Source organism: Ursus maritimus, unplaced genomic scaffold (assembly GCF_017311325.1).
Source record: "Ursus maritimus isolate PB19 unplaced genomic scaffold, ASM1731132v1 scaffold_17, whole genome shotgun sequence".
Taxonomy (NCBI): Eukaryota; Metazoa; Chordata; class Mammalia; order Carnivora; family Ursidae; genus Ursus; species Ursus maritimus.
The window spans coordinates 26,390,073-26,409,318 of NW_024424119.1; the positions used below are offsets into that span (position 1 = coordinate 26,390,073).

Sequence of the window (19,246 nt, forward strand, 5' to 3'; positions counted from 1 at the left end):
ATTTTTTAAAAACTTTAAATTTTAAGTTGTGAGTTTTGTATAAATTATAAAACTCATTTCTTTTTTTTTTTTTTTTTAAAGATTTTATTTATTTATTTGACAGAGATAGAGACATCCAGCGAGAGAGGGAACACAAGCAGGGGGAGTGGGAGAGGGAGAAGCAGGCTCATAGCGGAGGAGCCTGATGTGGGACTCGATCCCGGAACGCCGGGATCACGCCCTGAGCCGAAGGCAGGCGCTTAACCGCTGTGCCACCCAGGCGCCCCTATAAAACTCATTTCAAAGAAGAAGGAAATATATTCGTTAGAAAATATTTTATACTTGTGCATTTTTAAACCCAGTTTCCTGACAGTCCAATTATAAGTGAAAAAGTGGGAACTTGTAATTGAATATTATAGTGATTAATGGCTCAAAACTCCTTTATGTAAATAGCCGAAATAATCAACAATAGGACAATAGTTAAGTAAGGTACATCCAAACAATAAAATTCAATAATTAAAAACAAGGTCGAGTAGAATACTCAATAAAATGGGAAAATGTCCTGAATGTATTGAATGGGAAAAAAGGACATAGAGCAGAATCTCAGTTTTCTTTTGAAAAACCAAGAGGGGGCATTATTTTATTAATGTGCAGAAAGAAAATACATCACATATCAACAATATTTACTTCTGAGTGAGAGGATGGTAGTGACTTTCTATTTTAAAAAGAAAAAGTTCTGAATTTTCTTAATTTTTTTGTTTCTCTCCATTAGAATGTAAGCATCATGTCTTCCCGCTGTCCTCCCCCTCCCCCCGTTGCTGTATCCTTAGAGCCTAGAACAATTTCCATAGATATTTATTGAATGAGTGAATGAATTCACTAAACTTTCATAGCTACTTGGCTCTAAGCCTCAGTTTTTTTTATTGATTTGCCTTTGTTTTAATTGTGTAGCTATGATTACTGTAACATTATATGGTATGTTTTGTGATTTGGTAGGACGTGTCCTCTTTGTTACTCATATTCAAATTATTCTAGGCTTTTCCTTGTCACATTAATAAAATCCTGCTGGGATTTTAATTGGAATTTCACTAGTAATATAAATTGATTTGGTGGCAAATTGACATTTTTCAGTGAGGAGTTTAGAACATTTAGGATGATAAAATGAATTATTTAGATATTCTTTCGTGTCATTCAGTAAGCTTTATGGTTTTCTTAATGTAAGTTGGCATATTACTTATTAGATGTATTTCCAGATGTTTTAATTTTGTTGGTATTGTTTTTGGATCTAGTTTCCTTTATGCTCTTTTTCCCTAGTATATACTATATCGTAAGCCTTTAAATTATTCATAGTTATCTCTTAATCAAACATCTTACTAAAATTTATACATCCTATTTTAAAGAATTGTAATTCAAAATTAAAATGATTAGTGAAGACTAAAATTTTTTGTCTTTAAAAAACACATAATTTCTGCGGTTGAGGAGGTAGTTGTCTTTCTCCATAATCTTACCCTGATTGTTTAGAGCTTCCTGAAATAATAATGGTCAAGTGTTCATTATTTATTTAAACTGAACAGACCCTGAGTTTAAGTAGCTGTATAGTAATACATTCTGGGGCATTTCACCTACCCCAAGGCTTTCAGCAGGAGTCCTGGAGAAGCTTGAAGGATCAATACTGTGGTCATTATCAGCAAGTGATTATTAAGCCATAATTAATAGATGAGGGAGATGGTCTCAGTGTTATGGGCCTTATATCAAACAGGTAGTAATTCATACTTAGCTTCTTGCCATTGTTATTTCTCTTTCTGTTACCTAGAATGTAATTCTCAGAATATAATCCTTTCTTTTTGTTTTTGGTAGGCACATTTCGAAAAACAGGAGCATATTGTGTTAATAGTTATTTTGTTATACGTGTTTCTTTCGTTCAGTTTATATGTGTTCTTGCTTGTGTTTGTGCCTTATTCTTCGTAAATTTTAAGTTCTTTTAAGAATAGGGATATGTTTTGTGTAAAATTCTGTTCGTGAGATCTGTACTGAGCAATTACTGTGTAATAGCACAGTGTGGAAAGGGAGAAAGAACACTGAGCACTTAAATATATGCCAGTTCTGAACAATGCATGGTATAGAGACCAAGAATCTGAAAGAATAGGTGTCTTGCCAATATATATATGAGTCCATTTGTTTTTAAAGTTCTGCACTCTTCAACCTTGGCTACGCACTAGAATTACCTGGAAAATTTTTTAAATAAGTTTCCGTCTTATTTTTCCTACCTCACACTCTTAGAGATAGGGCCTAGGCATGTAAGTATGACATAGAACTTTATTTCAGCTCGCAGGTGGTTCTAATGTGCAATCTTGGTTAAGAACAGGCGTCAGCAGGGACGCCTGGGTGGATCAGTCGTTTGGGCATCTGCCTTTGGCTCAGGTTCATGATCCTAAAATTCTGGGATCGAACCCCGCATTGGACTCCCTGCTTGGCAGGGAGTCTGCTTCTCCCTCTGCCCCTCACCCTGCTCGTGCTCTCTCTCTCTCTCTCTCTCTCTCACACTGTCTTTCAAATGAATAAATACAATCTTAAAAAAAATGAACAGGAGTCAGCAAACTATAGCCCACAGGCCAAATCTAAACCCACCAGTTTTTATACTGCCTGGTAGCTAAGAATGGTTTTAACAGTTTTAAGTGGCTAAAAAGAAAATTAAAGGAAGAATATTTCATGGCACATGAAAATTATATAAAATTAAATTTTTAGAGTCCATAAACAAGGTTTTATTGAGACCAATACCTCATGATAAATTGTTGTTGATGTGTCAAGAAATATTTGAGAGATCTCTTCATACATGTATTTAAACTGTTCTTTCTAATGTAACTGCATTTTCTAGCAAACAAAAGAGCATAAATTTACAGGTAAAGAGAAATAACCTCTGGACTCAGTCATTTCCACTTTCAAGTAATTTCATCCCTTTTCATGTATTCTTTTGATAAAAGGATAAATCATCTTTTTTATTGCTTTAACTGTTAAGATTGAAGAGAATTGCTAGGTCAGATTCAGTAGTCATTTGTTGATAGTGTGAGGTACTGCTGGTTTGTATTTCATGTTTTATACTGACCAATATTAATTCACATAAGACAGTATTCCCAACGTGGTGATACTGGTTTAGGGGTTTAAAGCACATCTCCATTCCTGTTCCATTTCCAAATTAAATGTATGTGGATTGCTGTACATAAGCTCTGTCAAGGAAATAACCTGCCTTTCAAAGTAATGTGATCGCAGATGTTCAAGTACATTCATATGCGAATCATTTTAAATTTGAAGGGTGTTTTTATTTTTGTTATTTCCTAAAACATTATTTTTGGAAGAAGAATTTGACTTCTGTCATCAGGCCTACTGTCAAATAGTAAGTTAGACCGTGAAGTTCCCACCATGTACACAGGTTTTCTGCAGATATACAGGGAGATCTAAAACTCACCCACAAAGACTGCCTTTTTATTGAGAGCTTTACAGTTTACTTATGATGCCGTGTTGTCCATCCTGCAAGGTTCCCTTGACTGTATTTTATTCCTGGTTATGAGATCTGGACAGAGTTGGACTGATCAGGAATTGTATTCTGATTCAGTCCAGCTGCTCTTCAGAGACTGCCTTGACCTCATTGTACTTGAAAAGGAATTGATTTAGATATATATGCAAATACATTGCTCATAATTTTATAACATTTTGTTGAGTGATAAATCATAATTACAAGTGATTCAGCATTCTTACCAGGGAGGGAAACACTAGCAAATCAAGTTTAAAGGACTAACAAATCAAGTTTTTTCAAGTTTCATTATTTAAATAAAAGCCATTTTAAAAAATATTTCTTTCATTGTATTTTGTTAAATCTGTGAAGGCATACCTGTTTATCATTTCATCCTCTTATTTAGAATGTATGTGTGAATCATTCAGAAATAAGTTTATACAGTTTTTAGGTACATGTAGACTATGATGTATTTGTAGAGAATGCTTTTTACTCAGATGTTTCCTTGCAGTCTTTGTCGTTTTATTTCATTTTGCTGCTTTTGTCTTGTTATATTGTGTAATAAAGTGAGAAAAAAAAAACTTGAAAATATGTTTACCTATTCAAGGTAAATTACTTCTGTGAAATAATTCAGTCCAAGTAATTAAGTTTAATATTAGTCTGTATTCAAATTTATATTATAGAAAAGTGGGATTTAAAAAATTACATTAAATTGATATTTTTATAACTTGAATGGTAAACTAGATCACTCATTTGATCAAATTTATTCTATTCTTTGACATATTTTATGTAATTAATGCATTTGTTTCGAGAAATGACATTTTATTTTTTTATTTTTTAAGATTTTACTTATTTGTCAGAGAGAGAGAGAGAGAGAGAGAGAGAGAGAGAGCACAAGCAGGGGGAGCGGCAGGCAGAGGGGGAAGCGGCAGGCAGAGGGGGAAGCAGGCTCCCTGCTGAGCAAGGAGCGCTATACTGGACTCCGTCCCAGGACCCTTAGATCATGACCTGAGCGGAAGGCAGACGCTTAACCGACTGAGCCACCCAGGTGTCCCTAGAATGACAATTTTAAAACAAGTTCATTTTTACTATTAAAATATCAACATGTGGGGTGCCTGGCTGGCTCAGTCAGTAAAGCATGCAATTCTTGATCTTGGGTTTGTGAATCGAGCCCCACGTTCAGTGTGGAGCCTACTTAAAAATAAAAAGAAAAAAAATCAACATATATTTCTTATGTTGTCAAATAAATTGCCCAAAAAAGCACAAAAAATAAATTACATTTTTCTACCTATTACAGATATTCTAAGCAGTGTTTTGAAATGGCATTTTCTCACGTTGATTTTTGTTTCTGTTTTTGTTTTTAATCATTACTGAATATGTAGTGTTAATGGCATACAATACTTCCTATTAGATCTGAAAGTACACTGTTCTATACCTTGGTTCCCCATGAGATCAAATATCCAATCCACTAAGTTGGGTTTTTCTAATGTTTTATTTTGAAATATTTCAAACCTGTAGAAACTTAATAGAGATAACACAATGAACCCAAATATACCCTTCACTTAGATATTTAATAAGTGTTAACATTTTTGCCATAATTGCTTTCTCTCTTAATTTCTCCTTTCTCCTTCCTTCCATTCCTCTTCTATATTCACACAATACACACACATACACACACAATTTATTATTGTTAGATTTTGGGGATTAATTAGTTGAGAATAACTTGCAGGCATCATGCTTTTTTACCTCTAAATACTTGAGAATGTATATACTAAGTATCTTACACTATCTTATATAGCCATAGTATAATTAGGAAATTCAAGAAATTTAACATTGGTGAATTTTTAAAAATCTCACGTAGAGTCCAAATTAAAATTTTACCAAATGTTTCAAATCATCCCTTTCATAATAATCAATTCCCAGCCTTCTGCCTCCCCTCAAACCATGGTCCAGTGCAGGATCCAGTATTAACTTTCTGTCTCATGAGTCTTCTTTACTCCTGAGTAGTTTGTCAGTTTTTCATGTTATTGATATTTTTAAAGAGTATTGGTGAGTTGTTTTGTAGAATGCCCTTTAACTTGGGCTTGTCATGTTTAGATTCATTTTTTGGCAGGAATACTACGTTAGTGATAACACGTTCTCAGCGCATCACATCAGGAGGTTCATGTTTCACCTTGTCCTGTAATGAGTGTTAACTTGGGTTATTTGGTTAAGATGATTTCACTAGATTTTTCCCGAATAAAGGTACATGTTTCTCTCTGTAAACAGTCTTTGGGAAGATACTTTGAAATGGTGTAAACATCCTGTTTTCCAGCTAACTGTAACCCGCTGGTTTTAACATCCATTGATGATTCTTGCCTGAATTAGTTAATGCTATTGTGGTTTAATACACCGAATTTTGCGTACACAGTTCTTTTTTTTTTTTTTTTTAAGATTTTATATATTTATTTGAGAGAGAGCATGAACAGGGTGGTGGGGGCGGGGAGGAGAGGGAGAGGGAGAAGGACCCTGGGATCATGACCTGAGCTGAAGGCAGACGCTTAACGACTGAGCCACCCAGGTGTGCCTGCCTGTACAATTCTTAAGGACCTCTTTTAAAAATACTTTAGGCAGAGATTAAGAATACAAACTTCTTTTTTCTTTTTTTTTTAAGATTTTATTTATTTATTTGACAGAGGGAGAGACAGCCAGCAAGAGAGGGAACACAAGCAGAGGGAGTGGGAGAGGAAGAAGCAGGCCCCCAGCGGAGCAGGGAGCCCGATGCGGGGCTCGATCCCAGGACTCTGGAATCACGCCCTGAGTCAAAGGCAGTTGCTTAACAACTGAGCCACCCAGGCATCCCAAGAAATACAAACTTCTAGTTATAAAATGAATCATGGGTTTGGAAAGTATAGCACAGGGAATAAAGTGAATAATGTTGTAATAACTTTGTGTGGTAATGGGGTAACTACACTTACTGTGGTATTTTGTAATGTATATAATTGTCATCATTAGGTTGTACACCTGAAACTAACATAGTATTATATGTCAACTATACCTCAACTAAAAATTAAAAAATACTGTATCATATGTAAATATCAAATAACCAAATACTTTTTAAATTAAGAATATCTACAGCATAGTATTTGTATTAGTTTCCTTTTGCTGCTTTAAGAAATGACCACAAACTTCCTTCCTTAAAATGACAGAAATTTATTCTATCATTGTTCTGGAGGCCAAAAGCCCAAAATCAGTATCACTGAGCAAAAATCAAGGCGTTAGCAAAACTGCATTGCTGGAGACTTTAGGGGATAATCGATTCCGTGCCTCTTCCAGCTTTGGTGGCTTCCAGTATTTCTTGGATTGTGGTCACATCATTCCAGTCTTTAAGCGCAGCATTGTCAAATCTATGTCAAATTGCCTTCTCTTCTGTGTCTCAAATCTCCCCCTGCCTCCTCTTATAAGGACATATGTGATTGCACTTATGTATGTTATATATTCCAAATGTTAAGTTTCCCCTAATGCAACCCAATAAGCTCTTTTAGTTTGTATATGGATTGTCCCACTTTACTTTAATTTCTAAGGATAGGGATTAAAATAATCCCATAAGGTGCCTGGGTGGCTTAGTTGGTTAATCGACTGCCTTCGGCTCGGGTCATGATCCTGGAATGCCAGGATCAAGTCCCACATCAGGCTCGGGAGTCTGCTTCTCCCTCTGACCCTCACCCTTCTTGTGCTCTCTCTCTCTCATTCTCTCTCTTTGAAATAAATAAATAAAGTCTTAAAAAAAAAATTGCAGATGCATTATTTTCCTCAACAAATTTTAAGCAAATGATCTGGGATAAATGTAGACTACCAGGACTTTCTCATTTACAGCTTTTGGACTTCCTGTTGGATTCAGTGATATAATGTGTTTATAAAGATTGCTTTTCTTTTTATTGGTTATGATAGGCTTCTTACTGAGGGGAATTTCTGCAGATGTTATTTATTCATTGTAGACAAGAGTTAAGTGTAAAATAACTCTGTTTGAACTTTTGGAGATTAGGATACCTTAAGGACTGATTCTGTAGTCTTTGTCTATAAGTCCTGTATTACTTACCTAATTGAATAATCAGGTCAAGTAACAAAGTAGACAGAAACATCCCGAGCTCAGGCATTCATCCACCATCTTTTAGTACTGCGGTGGAGGCAGGGAATTACTGGGAGTAGCAGAGAGTGACACTGTGTAAAGGAATGACAGGATATTGACAGGATCAAGAATAGGTGGTGTAGAGGCTTCTAATAACCTGGGTTCTTGGTTTCAAATAGCAGAAATCTGATCCAAAGGAAAGGGGGAAAAAAGGAAGGGGTGGGAAGAGGATATATCTAGGCATTTTATCTAACTTTAGCATACCTGATCATTCTAGATCTTTTCTAGAGATTCAAGCATTAGCACTAACTCTCACCCCATTTCTCAGTTCTACTTTCTTCTGTGCTGGCTTCTATCTTAGGCTGGCTCTAGCAGGAGAAAAATGGCTTTCAGCAGCTTCAGACTTACTTTACATGGTCATTAACACCTGCATCTCAGAGATAGTGCCTCTTCTCTGATAATTCTGGTAAAAAGCTCTGGGAAGTTCTTTCATAGGTTCAGTTTTGGTTATGCCTGATCTAATCAGTGGGATCTAATGCTTGGATTGGTGAGGTTTGAATTGTGTACTGACCTCTCTAACGGAGATGCAAAGAGGAGTGAGGTAGGGAGGAGTGATCATCACTCATCACCATCCAAACCAAATAGAATGATTTTCCAATAAAAAACACTGTCCTGATACCAAAGAAAGGGAATGGATACTAAAGAGGTAAAATAGTTATCTGTAATGAGGCCAAAATCTAGTACATGGTAACATCTGATGCTGAATCCTATACACATTGTACACTCAATAATTTTTTAAATAAAGTATGCTTAAATAGTCCTTTTGAAAAACTTTAGAGATTCTTTTAGGGCTCTTATATTTGACATTTAAGTTTCTCAGGGTTACTAGATGGAAATATTTTAGCCATTGTTTAAACAATTATTTACAGAATATCTGCTACACTGTTTTACCTGCAGTATTATTTAATCTTTTCAGAGGTTCCATATAATTTTAAAAATAACTCCTATGTATAGAACTAAATTTCAAGATAATTTTAAAGTGATTTTTTTTTTCATATTTTATCTCCGTTTGTCAACTAACCAGGCTAAAGGATTTATGCAAGCCAAGGAACACCACGTTATATTTTCAAACATATTTTAACCAAGGCTCACAGGCTATCTCCTTACCTTTTATTTATCTAAAGTGCTATGGGATTTTTAATGCCTACGCAAAGCGTATAGTAAGCCTCATCTGGAAGACCCATGCATAGCACAGTGCAACTACTCAATTTATCTACCTTGGAAGGATGAAAGGCTAAGTTGAAAAATCATTTATCAGTTCCACTTCAGTTGTTACATTTTTGCTTCAGAAACATCCTTCATCTCCTGAGTCTCATAATCTCTTGCCTTTGAGGTTGTTTCATAGACATGCTTTCACTCAAACGCCTTCAATTTGAACTTCTTCAAGAGGGGTGCCTATCTCCCAGAAGTTGCCTCCAGGGACCATTTTACAGCTGTTATTTCAGCTCCTCCCACCTAGCTTGTTGAAGAAAGTTCTCTCACCCAAAGCATTTCTAATAGGAAATCAGTACTAGTCAAGCTGTACAGCAGTTTTTGGAAGATTGGGCACCCAACCTGGAGTTCCTTAAAAGAAGACAACAACGAAACCCAGTAACAAGGCCCAAGATATCCTTGTGCTCTTCAAAATGAACTCTAATGCCCCAACTTTCATGCTTTGAGTGAATGTATCCCACTGGAATGAGATTATATTTTGGCTTTACATGATAATAATTCTTTAAGAAATGTGTCATTAGCCATATTCCTTTCAAATTCACAACCCTAATTGTGATTACTCTCTGCTGTTTTTCCAGCAAGATTTAAGTTTTCATGAATAGGTAGTGATCCTGTCCACATGTTTAGGGTTCTGTTTTCCTGCTGTACTCTCCTTCTTTTCCCTCAGCCTCCCTCACCTTGACTGTACCTCTTAAAAAGATGTTCTTTAAAATTGTATTGTTTCTTACTTAAATGTTCCATTCCCTTGGGGCGCCTGAGTGGTTCAGTTGGTTACGCAGCCGTCTCTTGATTTTGGCTCACGTCTGATCTCAGGGTCCTGGGATGAGCCCTGTGTAGAACTCCGCACTCAGTGGGGAGTCTGCTTCAGGATTCTATCCCCCTCTGCCCCCCTCCGCCACCCGCTCACTCACATGCACACACACTCTCTGAAATAAATAAATCTTAAAAAAAATAATGTTCCATTCCCTCAACCATCTAATAAACCTTGCGGAGTCATGAAGTCTATGACTTGTCTGTTTTGTATTTTCATACAAAGATCAGGTAAATATTATCTGGGAATATGGTACTTAGTAAAATAACCCATAAATTTTTAGCATCTAGGTATCATGGCAGACACAAAGATAAATAAAATATGGTTCCTGCCTTCAAGGAGCTTTTAACATCATAGAAGAGATGCGATATGCATTTAAGTTTAACATAAAAGGATCATTAAGGAGTGAACAATCAGTTTCTTCTCAGGAAATCAGGGCAGGCTTCATGAAGGAGTTGGTATTTGAGTCAGCACTATATTGTTGGGATATTTTCATTGAATCATCAGTTTGCTGAATTACATTACAGAAGAGACATTTAAAGGCAAAGTGATCATAACCCCTCGTCTGTATAATTTTTGGTGGTTGGCAAAGCTCTTTCATGTTTATTTCTTACTGGTGCTTCAAAAGCCTAGGAGATATTTTTGTGAACATATAAAAATCTTAACCTATTCAGCTTTCAGAGTTTATTTTGTCTTCTGATTGCCTTAGTGGTCAGAAAACGGTTTTATCAATCTTGACTTCTTCTGCTATCATCTTTTGTCCTTGAGATTAGCACTCTAGAATAAAGGAGAGATTTCTTATTTTTAGCATCTGTTCTCAAAAAGTCAGTACTGATCCTATCCTGCTTGACCACATTTGTCAGTATCTTACAATACTATTACAACATTACTTTTTTTTTTTAAACCACTAAAGAAAATGAAACTGGAACTTTTGCCCATTAGTTTGAAGTATTCTTAAATTTTCTGTGTGTCTCATAGCTGTTATGTTTCTGTGAGGTGTTTCTGGACACTATACCTGCTAAGATAATGTATAACAATGTTGAGATGTGCTTTATCTTGCTAAATAATTTTTCTCTCCTTTGACAGTAGTGTATTTTATCTATTTGGCTCATTTTTTCTTTGTGTTCGAATATTCCTTGAGGAGAAGGGAAAATGGAGAAGAAACCTTAGCTCAATGTAGTAATATAATAAGTTTTTTGTGTGTGTTATCAGAAAACTGCTTAATAATAAACTTTTTCTATCCACCTGCTTTTAAAATAGCCTTTATTAAAGGCAAAATTTGGTTTTGATTTTGCCAAAATCAAATTTCATTCTTTTGCTATTATTCAGAGGCCTGTGTGTCTCACCTGATTGCTCATTCCAACTATTTCACTCTGTGCTTCAAATCATCAAAATCCCATTTGCCCCACTGCAGGGTTGGCGTAAGAATGAATGTGATGGCACAATTAACATGATGGTCGCAGTGAAGACTTAAAAAGGAAATAGCAGCTTCATTAATATCTAGCATTTTTTTTGGCCCACAGTTACATCAGTAAAAAATAATGGTTGGATAAACAAAAGCAGGAAAAGCTGCTTTTTATAAATAATTATGAAATTATTTTCGTTCTTCCCTCGTAGGATTGAAAAGTAAGCAAATTCTGTAGTTATTTTCTGTGTTGATTGTTTCTACCCTGTGGCTTAGAATTCTTCATAGTTGTGGTTAATTCTGCTTTTAAACTTTAGGAACAATACAACAAATTGGAGAAGTCAGTGTTCTACATAGACTTAAAAAAATTCATTATTAATTAGAAAATGCCAGAGGACTCGTAGCGCACTCTCACTCACACACAGATTTAGGCATAATGTTTCCTAGTTAATAGATCATTGTGTTATTGCATGCATTGCGGGACTTACTTCACTTCAATTTGAAAATAATTATTTAATGTCCTGGATTTCAATTCTTATTAAAAAGAGCATCATCTAATAAAAAAAGCAAAGCAACCATTCTGGCAATTTACTATTTTTTGTAATTATGATGGTTTTATATAGACTTTTCTTTTTGTTGTAATTAGATTCTTATTGTAATGCCTTTGCTCTTTGCCCTGTGATGTTGCTTTGTTCATCTACCTTGTAGACCTTGATGACCCTCATGTTCTAGTCCTTTGGCTTTTTTTACTAGGCTGAATGAAAGAAAGCACTTAGTTGCCAGCAAAAGAGCTGAACAAAGGCAGGAAGGAAAGGTTTTAAGCATGGGATACTGCCATAGAAAACAGCAAATATATATTTCAGCTCGGTCTATGAAAACCAGCTTCTATAAGTGTAGGCCAGTACACTGTCATTTTTATTATTGGCCTGTCCTTAGCCTTTGTACACTGTTGAAAAAGTTATATTTTATCACTAAAAGGTTTGATAAAATTGGTCTGTTCAGACCCTTTAAAGTTGGGGGAAGTTGGTGTTCTACATCATATATCCATAGTGGAGGCAGTCTGCCTTTTAACTGCCTTGTGCTTCATCTGTACATTTAGTTCAGGATGAGATTTATTTATAAAACTTTTAAAGAAAGACTTCTAATTTTCACTGTTTTTCCCTTTTAATATCAGTATTAAAGGAAAATGTATGGGAACCATTAAGATATGGTCAGTAGACATAAAATAAAATGGAAAACATTTGACAGTTTCCTTGGGTATCAAAGTAGAAAAGGCATATACCATATTTAAGTATGTCACCAGCACTATGGAATGGCACTAGTGAGTTTTTCAGTGCTATTTTAAGATTGCAGGAACTAGCAGATTTAAACTAATAATTACTTTAAAATATAAGCTGTCCAGATATTTCTGAGGCAAAATGCTATATTAAAAGCCAATTATTAGGATAATAGTCAGTATTAGCCCCAAGTTTTAATTTCCACATCACTTGAAGACAGTGGGTTGCTGGTGAAGTTTGGAGGCCTAAAAACCATTAATATGTCTTGCAGGACACATGGAAGTTTGTGAATGTTACTTGTGACTTATTATATGAAGAGAACAAATGTAGAAAAATCTTTAAAAACTCTTCTTACCTACCTTTTTCCATGATGGGGTTTTGTGTTTTGAAGGCTAGTTCAGGTCCTGTTTACTTTCCCATAGTAAAATAATTCAGTGTATTTTTTGTTTGAGATTGTTACAAACTTAATCTAGTTTCCAAGAATATAAAATTCAGATTTGTAAAGGTTTATGTGCCATTTACATATTGTTAGAGAATTTGTCTTATACAGGTTAAAAACGGGTAATTACCCGAATTCTAAATATGTTAACCTGATTTTTATGTTACCGTGTTAGAAGGCAGATAAATAAAATTTCCCTTATATCTACTAATTATGGCAAAAGGCAAAATTTTTGTAGTGTTACAGAAAGGCCAGACAAAATAAAATATTGATGTTTGAAAGGTTTATGAATAAGATATCTTTAAATTATTTTCAGGTCACTTAAGAGTAGAATAATTTGTTTATATTTGCCAAATAAATTCATATAAAACAATCTTTAAATAGGGAGGAAAAACACATTCTATACTTTACAACTCGTAGAATAAAATAAAAGAAAAGAAGCTGTAGGAGTAGCAGAGGAAGGGATAGGATGGGCAGACAGCATAATTTCTTCCAAAATAGATGGAATTGAACAAAATTTGTTCTTCTGTCTAACACACCACCATATTATTACTCTTAATAAAGCAATCCAACTAGGATTAAACACATTAAATATAAAATGAAATTGTTGGTGCAACAAAAAAATAGCCAAGAGATATATATTTGTCAGCAACTTAGGTACACGTTCAGACTTTATTATTGATGCTGTTACAGAAATATTGCAGAGTTAGAAAGTGTTGAATACAATTTTATGTTTTAAAAACAACTAATTCTTTTAACAGAATAATTTCTGAAATTTATCCAAGCTTCTTAACATACTTGGACTTCTCATTCATTTTGTTAAAGGATTCATACACATAATAATTGTATATACATGACAATAAGGTATCTGGACTGAAGATATTTTTCTTGTTTTTGATTTTAAGGCTCATTTAGGAATTTTGCTTCTAATATGCCAAACCTTTAGCGATTTAGATATGTCCTGGTGATAGCTAAAATTTTTACTTTATAACTGGGTGTTTGGTGTGGTATTGGCCTGGCTAATGAGTGTATAACAAAATGCTATAAATGAAAAGCTATTTCTGACTTAAACTCTTGATTCTTCTACATTAGTGCTAGTAAAATTGATGTATTCTTAGTTCCAAGTAGTGGTATTTTATAATGCCATAGCAAAAAGCATGGTTGGAAATGAGAAGTGCTGTCTCTTAGAAGTTCTCTCATATTTCAGCTAAAACATACTCAGCAAAAAAGATATGTAAATTAAAAGAAAATCTCCAATTTCCTATTCTGAGTAAAGCTTTGATTTTTGCTGATTCAGGAAGTAAGGTTGACATTGGAGCTTCTCATTTCATCTGGAATAATCACTTTTTCCTTTTGAAAAGTCTTTCATTTTAGCAGCAATATCTTCTAAAACAGTCCATTTTGCATGGATGAACCTGTTTTTCTCTAGATAACACAGAAAATACAACTATCATAAACGGTAACCTGCTTTCTATAGTATTGCTTTCCTGGGTGCCCAGTGAGATACTAAAGTGCCAGGCTGTTCATTCTGAAGATTTCACTGATTTTCTTAGCTGCATCCCTTCCCCCACCCCCCAAATAACAACCCCCAACAGAAGAATTTTATAACTTCCAAATTGACTACTGCAATAAAATGTTTAACCCCAGGGTTAGATAAATAAGATGCTGACTACCTAATGAAGGTGGCTGATACCAGTAGAGCTCTCCCCTAAGCCAGTGGCTCATCAGCTTGGGATCATTCAGAATATAGAATTCTCGTTCTTGAAACATTGCACTGTTATTTATTTATTTATTTATTTATTTATTTATTTATTGATTGTCCTGTTAAGATAGGTGGTTTGGTTGTTATCTTACTGATTCTGATATTTTCTCAGATTTTTCCCCTGAGTATTTTTTTCTCCCTGTATCAAGATATGCTTAAAATCTGAATAAATAATAATGAACTTGCTTTTGTTATAGGGTAAGTGTATAGGGTATCCCAACAGCATTCTAAATATTTGGCTGCCAAAATAAGGAAAGTATAAACTGTATTTGTTTAGGTTGGTATTAAACAAAATGATTAGCAATTTAAAATATGTTCTGGTATTATCTACATACAATCCATTAAAATTTCCAAAAAGGGTCAAATTATGTATTGGTTGGTTTTCTGCCAAATGATTTTTTCTTTAGTGTCTATGGTAAATGGAAATTTATATGTGATGTTTTACTTTGACTAGAGAGTTATAAATAGATCCATTGTGTTTCAGGTATATAATTTCTGTGCTGTATGTATGGGGGCACTTCCTTGCTTCCCACGGTACTTGACAGCGCTCTCAAAGGAGCAAATGTATGCTTATGCAATCCTGGACACAATATGTATTTCTTTTGCTATTTGGACTGTTAATGCTGTGTGATACAAAGTACTTATATCAAATTGTGTATTCTATGTAGATAGTGCTTTTAAACTTCTTCCTGATAGCACATTCTCTTGTATTAATGCAGTAAAGCCCAGATGACAGGATGACATAGTGAAGCTCTTATTAAAAACATGTTCTAATTGTTGCGGAGATATTAATGGAAATCTAGAGCTTGCTGCCTCAAGTTATTTCAAATTGTGTATTTTATATTTACAGTTTACATTTACATATTAATTTTATCTATTAAGAATTGCTTTCAAATTAAAAGATTTACATATGCTTAAACAAAAGCATGAAATTAGATTTGAACTCCAGAAACCAATTTATTTCTATCAGCACACTAAATGGTTTTGCATTAAGAAAAGCCAGATTCAATGACAAGTTTGGCCCTCACACTTGAAAATACCATGAAGGAAAAGCATTCATGGGAGTCATATATATATTTATCTATTATGTAAAAAGCATATTCCTTTTCTTTAGAGAACCTAAGTGCTCAAATTATTATGATTAACATTTATGATTTCCCAAAACATAGGGAAAAATTATGGTGGGAAATTTAGAATTATTTCAGAGTGAAGTTCATTATATACAAATAATACAGCTTATAAAGGAATTGATGAGTTATCCATTTGAAATTTGTATGTATTTGCTTTTATCTTGATGTCCTACGTCTACCTTCTAAAATTTAAGCATATTCAAACAGATTTTAAGATTTTTAGCAAGGCCTTCCTTGGAAAATTCTAAACCTTTGTGTAAAATTGGCAGGTCATCTGGCCAGTCTCACCCTATAAAATTATTTCAGCATTGTGTGCTGCTGGCTATAATTGCTTTGGAAAGTCTTTAATCCAGGTATTCTTTTTTGGCAAAATATTAACTTGCTTTTTAAAAAGAACTTATTTTAGAGGGGATATCAACATTGCTTCTTCCTCTCCTCAATTTTTAAAACTACCATTTTGTGGTTCATTAGTAAATTATAGGTGCCACAGAAAGGACTGTGTAGTGTTCAAGATCCATGCTTTCAAGGTTAAAACTGAGTTTATATGCACACGTACTACATACTTATAAAGCCCTGGAACAGCTATTCAGACTGCACTGTGGACTGTGCTAGAGGAGTTAGCGTGCTTTTTCTACAGACATGGTTGATTGGAAAACAACAACAACAAAAATTGTCCAGAGTGGCTACTGAAATGCTTTTCATTCTTTGCTATACAACTGTATCAGTAAAATGTTGATCAAAGTTCAGATGGGAACATTAACTAGTCTAGCTCGGTTTCCAGTGTTTTCATTCGTTAATTCACAGAGAGTCATACAATAGACTGGATTATTGCGTAGAATGAAGTTTGCCGTAAAATCGTGAGGTATGATGACATGACTATAACGTTTGTCTGCTTTGTCTCTAAACTTTCCATCCTGCATATCTTGACTGTCATTGTATTCATTTTGCAGTCCATTAGCCAATGAGGATTTACCTTAAATTAAGCATTTTTAGGTATGCCTATTGTCTCCCAGTGGTGCTTTGTACTGCCTTGTGGTTGCTGTTCAGCTTGACTTACAATCTTAGTCTTTTTACTTCTTGTAACTAGGTATTTTGCAAAGATAGCCTGAGCTGCTTTGTGGTACAGGTCAAGTACTTGTGGAGTGACCTATAAGGAAGCAAACTTCCATTGTGCTGGAATGTCTGTGTAAAAAAAGGCTACCCCAGCCCATAATTTTTTAATAGATATATTTCTTATTTAGAACAACGTGGACTTCATGCAGAATACAACATGGTATAATAATAGTTGTATATTATTTTAGGCAGAGTGGCTTTTTAAAAAGATAGCTCAATTTATACAGAATATTTATTTTTGAAAAGGTTACTTTTTAAATAGCTCATCCATGTGAGTTCTTTAAAAAGACACTTCTTAATGTGTTTAAACACGATTTCATTTATAATAAACTTCCTGAAAAGTGAGAGGGACCTTTAATCTTCATATATTAAGAGGTAATGCATGATAGTGAATTATTTTCGCCAAGATTTTTTTCTCTAAAACCTAACTAATGTTTATCATTTTCACTTTTTTCTTTGTTTTTTTTTTCTAAAAAGGCGTGGTGTCGTGGTTGTTTTGCTCTGCTTGTTAGCTGTGACTGTGCCCTGAAGGTTCTGCCATGATTGATCAGTGAGGACCACTATTTTTTTTTTTTTTTCATATATATTCACTGTGGACTAGAATCCAGTGTTGGCTTTTTCTGTTTTTCTTTTAACAAGTAGTGAGGAATGGGGGAAAGCATTATTCCATTGAATAATTTATAATAGCTAATTTCCCTGTAAGAACTCACCAAAACATGATAGATCTATCTCACTTAAGAAAAAAGTTGTCTCTAAGGTGAATCACATTCTATTTGATATTTCAAATAGGATAGGTATATCAAACCCTATTTTCTTAATTATTTTACAGTATAAAATTGGAGGTGCATTATTCTAGAAAACAAACTAGTTTTTAAGACAAAATCCAATTTAAGATAACTTTTTAGAAGAAAAGAATCATTTTTAGACACAACAGTACTAAAATTATAAATGCAGGGTGGAGAAGTTTGATATTTGGCACAGTAACTTAAATATAAATATAAGCAGCACAACTAAATAAGTCGGTGGTTTTTCAGATTGTCATTTTCCTTGAAATGCTGCAGTAGAATACATAGCTTTTCTTTAATGTTCAATATTCTGCCTTCCAGTGTTTTGGAGAAGTAGCTATTCTTAGAAATTAGCAAGTTGGAGTAAGCAAAAGAGAATTTGACGTGTAAATAATTGAAAGTATAATTTAAAATACACTAGTTATTAAATAAGCAAATAATTTTTTGGAAGACATATAACAGTAACCCTAATTAATTTCAAATTATTGTGGAGCACCTATCAGTGTGGTGGACACTGCTAAGCTGTGATAGCCTTGAAGTAGCTAGCTCATAGCTTGGCAAGGAGTTAGACACAAAAATGGGTACTCATAGTACAAAGAGATAAATGCCTTGATAGATGTAAATACAGGCCATTGTGGAAGCACACAGGAAGAATTCTTTTTTTTTTTTTTTTTTAAGATTTTATTTATTTATTTGACAGAGAGAGACAGCCAGCGAGAGAGGGAACACAAGCAGGGGGAGTGGGAGAGGAAGAAGTAGGCTCCCAGCGGAGGAGCCCGATGTGGGGCTCGATCCCAGGACCCCGGGATCACGCCCTGAGCTGAAGGCAGACGCTCAACGACTGAGCCACCCAGGCACCCCCACAGGAAGAATTCTTAATTCAGTTTTGGGAAATGAAGTAAGACTTCCTGGATGGAAAACTGTAGCAAGACCGGAAGGATAAATAAAAATAAGCTAAGTGGAGATGGGCATGGAGAGGGGAGAGAGCATTGCAGGTTCAGGGAATAGCAAGTATATAGCCCAACTGCTGTTGTTTTGTTCAAGGATTTATATGGCTGAAGCATAGGTTATAAAGGTGATGGAAAACAGAAATTAGTCTGGAGTGGTAAATTAGGACCAGGTTATGAAGGGCCTTATAAGTATGGTCAGAAAACTCAAGGATTTCTAGAAGAGATTTTTAGTAAGATGGTGACACTATCAGATTTGCAATTTAGAAAAGTCAGTTTGGCTAGGAGAATGGAGAATTACAGAGGGTTGGGTAGGTGAGAGTGATGTCGGGTATAAAGAGACTGATTGCTTTTGGAAGTAGGTGTGAGTTAATGGACTATTCTTCTAGATAGTGAGTACTAAAGGAGGATCAAGTGTGAGAAAGGGAAGAATGAAACTGCAGTGGTAGGAATTGTGCTTAATAGAGAATCAGGAGATGTAAATGTTACTGTGACTCTATCACTGATGAGCCAGATGATAGCCTTAGACAAATCATCTTCTCTCTCTTGTTTTTTCATCTTTGGCATCAACTATTGATAGTGTTTATTGCCCAGTTCATTGTGCTTCTATGGCCATGTAAAAGACAGGTGTGAATATTATGTACTATACCAATATAGGATATTATGTAACATAAGGGAGAATACATGTACTAAACCTATTGCCATAGTGC

The 19,246-nt window shown here is 34.7% G+C and overlaps 1 protein-coding gene across 2 annotated transcripts in view; it reads left to right on the plus strand.

The window, feature by feature from the left end:
- ZCCHC7 (zinc finger CCHC-type containing 7) overlaps nucleotides 1-19,246 on the plus strand; it is a 241,747-nt gene that overhangs the window by 109,971 nt on the left and 112,530 nt on the right. The window lies entirely within an intron of this gene.